Source organism: Hydra vulgaris, chromosome 02 (assembly GCF_038396675.1).
Source record: "Hydra vulgaris chromosome 02, alternate assembly HydraT2T_AEP".
Lineage (NCBI taxonomy): Eukaryota > Metazoa > Cnidaria > Hydrozoa > Anthoathecata > Hydridae > Hydra > Hydra vulgaris.
The window spans coordinates 2,014,288-2,019,379 of NC_088921.1; the positions used below are offsets into that span (position 1 = coordinate 2,014,288).

The 5,092-nt window shown below is 27.8% G+C and overlaps 1 long non-coding RNA gene across 1 annotated transcript; it reads left to right on the top strand.

The window, feature by feature from the left end:
* The first annotated feature begins 2,462 nt into the window (after nt 1–2,462).
* Nucleotides 2,463–4,392, top strand: LOC136076643 (uncharacterized). Its single transcript, XR_010636452.1, has 2 exons — nt 2,463–4,020; nt 4,157–4,392. It is a non-coding gene; the product is annotated as an uncharacterized LOC136076643 (long non-coding RNA).
* The last annotated feature ends 700 nt before the right edge of the window (nt 4,393–5,092 follow it).

Sequence of the window (5,092 nt, forward strand, 5' to 3'; positions counted from 1 at the left end):
GTTTTGCTAAAAAATTGCGATAATTGGAGCCTAAGAACACACGAAAAAGCCAGTATGTTGGTCCCCTAACATCCCGAAAGATAAAACTTGTAAAAATCATGTATAGAGACGCAGCTGACAACTGCCGACAATAGGTAAAATATATATTGATGATGTACATGATGTATATTGGGCAAAATATTTCAAGTCTCAAATTTCTGGAGCACCATGGACCGCAAAAGTATTTCATTATTTAAGTGAAATTTTCACTAAAAAAAGTACTTTACGTATGCCTTAATTAGAAATCAATTTTTTGATATAGCTTGTATGTAAAATAGTTTTGCAATAGCTCATTTGATAGATAATACTTTTATTTAATTTAATTAAAAAATGAAGTTTTAAAGTTCAATAACAATTAGCTTATTAGAAACACAAAAAATATTACTAAAAAAATAAAAAAAATTTAAAAAAAAACTAACCTTTTCTATTAACAGTTTAAAATGCAAATGGCATGATAGTTATACAGAAATATATACATTTTATAAAAGCCGGATGTTTAAGCTATAAAATGGTATATAACTATGTCATTTTTGAAAACATTTTTTTAATACTTTTTTCCACCACAAGGCCCACTATAGAGGGGTTGGAAAAGTAATAAAGAATTATTAAGCGTCCCCACCCCTCCCCAGTTTATTCAGCAGGAGAGAGTAGTGTTTTAGATAATTTTATTTTATTGATCTATTTTAAAAGAAACAAGACAAATCAACATCTGTGTGTAGTAAACACCGATTTGATTTAATTTTAAACTGATTAAGCAAAATATTCTTCTCTGCAACAATGATTGAAAAACTTTTCCATAGAAATGACCCGCCATTTTGAATTGAATAAATGAGTGATATAATTGTACTAAAGTACGTTTATTTAAAACATTTCTTGCTTTTTCAATATTCCTATACTTTTTGAAATTTTACTTAATAAGTTTTTAATGTGACTTTTCCATGTAAGATTTTCATCTATACAAACACCTAGAAAGTTGGTTACTGTTACTTGTTTAATTTGTATATTGTCAATAACAAGATGAGGCATGTTAATTGGCAGTTTATGTTTTTTGATAAGAGGATGGAAAAGAACCCATTTAGTTTTATCAATGTTAAGAGATAATTTGTTAGTCTTAAACCAGTCAGATATTTTGAATAAGATACACGGCTGTTTCACTCAACTAAATAAAAACGAATGCTTTTGTGTGACGTCATGAATTGGTTTTATCAGCAAACAAAAAAGTTATTAAATCCGAGGCTTTGTATAAATCATTAGTATAAATAAGGAAAAGAAGAGGTCCTAATATGGATCCTTGAGGAACTCCACATGTAATATTTAACAAATTTGATGATAATGTTTCATCGGCGTAAACAAATTGTTTGCGATTAGTTAAATAACTTTTTAACAATTTTAAAATATTGCCTGAAATTCACAACACTTTAAATTAATAGTAACTTTTTTATGATTAATGGTATCAAACGCTTTCGCTAAATCAATAAATACTTGCAATGTGAATTTAAAAATATTAAAAGAGTCTGATCTACTTCCTTGTAAGCTAAATAATTGCATGCTCTGTTGAATTATTATTTTTAAATCCATATTGCATGTTATACATTAATTGGTTTGATAAAAGGTGATTGTAAATTCTATTGCCAAAATTGTTTTTAATAATTTAGAAAAAACAGAGAGGATAGAAATTGGACGATAGTGTTTAACATTAGTTTTTTCTCCACTTTAAATATCTAATTTTCGCATATTTTCGGAAAGCATGAGGAAAAACTTGGGGCCAACTAGAGCATTTCATAACATAGCTTTGGAAAAGTATGTCTTTTAAAACGTCAAAACAGTTTATAATAACGTTCCCATTGACATCATCTGGACCAACTGCTTGATATTTGACTTTAACAATTTGGAAGCACTTTCAAACCCTTCAAATGTCCATTCTAAAAAATTCAGATACGAGTTTAGAGGGTCATATGTTGCCTTAAATGATTTTTTAGGGTTTGGAATTATTTCGGCTAGGTTTTGTCCTACAGATACAAAATATTTATTAAATTCGGAAGCAATTGTTTTTTGATCAAGAATAAAATTATCATCTACTTTAATTACTGAGGGCAAAGATTGCGATGTTTTTTTAGTGCTACCCGTAATTTCGTTTATTAGTTGTCAAGTGCGTTTAGAGTTTAATTTGTATTTTTCAAGTAAATTAGTGTAGTATATTAATTTTGAATTTTTCCTAAGGCGTTCAAATAGTCCTAGAGAAATTTTTTACAAAAAGTCTTACTCTCAGTTGTTTTTAATTAACATTATAATAAATATAAAGTTTTTGTTTAATTGATCGTTTTTAAATGCAAAACGTAACTTTTTTGATGGATGACGTAAGTTAATAAAATTTCAATCTTTTATGCAAATGAAAATAAAAAAATTATTTTACGCTATGTTATGAAATATGTTTTCAAAAATGTCATGTTTTACAACTAATCTTGTTAGTTTTAGGCGTACATTTGTGTTGACGTTTTTTTGCGATGACGTAACCTTTATGCGTTACGTCCCAAACTATTTATTAACGAATATTCTCCAAACAACTGTTTCGGCGAGTCAATTTTTGAAGTATAAAAGTAAACAAAGTTACGCGGAATTTTTCTCTTTGGATTATCAAACTAATATCAGATAAGTTGTTAAGTCCACTTTTATCTAGTGCATATATTTGTTAATTAATATTATTTTATTTGTTTTTATTATATTTATTAATAAGTCAATATTATTTTGATAACAATGTATTCAACTGAGAGGGAAATTCAAAACAACATATTGGATGAAAACAACATATTGGATGGAAAAATGGTTTGGAAGATAGGTGTAACTTTCCTTTTGTTAAGCGATTAATTAGGACAGAAAAGATCAGTAACAATGTCATTTCCATTTTAATGACAGTCTTTAAAATAAGAGGTGATTTATTTAGTTTTATGAGTTTTCTTTTGCCAATTGATTTTGATATGCCTAGTAATGACGAGTTTGATAAAATGTGCCTAAAGTTAACACGCCAAAATAAGAAATATAAAAAAAATTCTAAAGCTTTAAAAAACGAAGAACTTTTTAAAATGCAACTGTCGCAAGCCAAAAAAAAAAAATCAGCAGATGCAGATGACTTTTTCACTTTAAATAACAGTCAGGAGCTACTGAATTAAATTGATCAATTAACTTCTGAAAATAAAACAAATATGGAGCAAATAGAAAAATTTAAAATGCAAGTATTTAAGTTGGAAGCTGAAATTACAGATTTAAATTCTAAAAATAGGGCTCTCAACACACATTGTAACTCATTAAGTTCTCAATTAGAGACTATGAGTATTAGGCTAACTACTAAGCTTCATCAATATATAAATTTATTTGCTATTGAGTTTCATGCTTGCTTTCCAAATGAAAGTATCACACGAAAAATGCATGAACTTATTTTTAATGTGCCACTATTTGTAAAATTCCATAAAACTATTGGGTTGCTAAGTGAAGTGAAGGGAGAGTGTTTGCATAATAGCGTAAATAAGGAATTAAGACAGTTGCATTCAGTAAGAAATCAGGAGCAGAAGCTGCATCTTGTTTTAAAACGCTTTGAATTGCACAGCAAAGCTGATAGGAAGCTTCAAGCCTCTAAGGTGAGAAAGTGTGTTGTGTGTTCTGAGCGTGGCGAAAATATATAGACAAGGTCTTTGTCTTATTTGTGGTCATCATATTTAGTTAAAATCTTAAAAAAATTAAAAACAACAACAACAAAAAAAAAACTATTTACAAGTAAGATAAATTATATGAGATCTTTAATTTATATATAAGATAATTTTATTCTGTTCTAATATTTGTGTAATGTTAGTTTAAAATATTATTTTTTAATATATTGATTTTATATATTAGGTAGGTGCCCATTCTGTTCCTATCTTCAGAAGTTATTTATACCTATGCAATACCTTTGCTCAGGTTAAAGAATGGAATACTAGTCTTGCATCAAATGTATGTAAAAATCTAGCTTTTATATATTAACTTGTGATCAGAGTAACTGCTATGTTGGTTGGGTATGATCTTGTATGTTTGTGTATTTATTTTAAAAAATGTGTTGTCCTTCATTATATGTAACATTTTTTTATAGATATATTACATATCCATTCGATGTTTATCACCAGAAGTTAGTTCTACCTTTGCAGTACCTCTGCTCTACATACCTCCTCTCTGGTTAAAGAATGGAATATAAATCTCATATCAAGTTGGTGTAAAAATTTAGTTCAATAAATTAAGAATTTGTAAACGTTATCAAAATTTTGAGTGGAGCAATTGTTTGGTCTGGTTTAGCATGAGTATGAATCTGATATCAATTGGATGTACAAAGATAGTTTAACTACTTAAAGAACCTATCAGTAAACCAACTGATTATAAAACAGTTTTTAATGGGAATAAAAACAAATTTTCAAAAGTTTTCAATTAGCTATTTGTATATTCAAACACTTTATTTACTGAGAGAAGAGACTATAGATTCAAGTGTCTGTAAAATAATTCTACTACCAAAAGCGAGGTTAATTCAAAAACTTAAACTCAAATTTGGTCATGAATTATTTTATTAGACTTTGTGAGTGTTTAATTTATTAACAACTTAACACCATATTAATAGAACTGTATGCACAGAAAAAAATAAATGCTTAAGCTTTAAATGTTTTGACTAAATATTCCAAAATCGAAATCTGGCTTTATTTTGCAATGCAATGAATTTATTGGCTTAGGGAAATAAGTTTCTAAAACAAGAACTCCTAGGTTTAAAAATGTACTCTCTTTAACAGCTAATCCCCCTTTTAACTACATTTTTCATAACTTTGCGAAAAGTGCGGTTTGCTTTCAGACCTCAATAAAGTCTGCTTTAGCTATCCTTAAACAATTAAGTAAGGTTTTTTTGTTTTTATCATGGTCAAAACAATGGGTATATTTGAGAATAACAGAGACAAATTTTTCTGATTTTTTTTTTTGATAAAAAGTAACATCAAATTACTTGAATTCAGCCAACTTCATCATTTGTCGCGTTTTTTTTAAACTTAAA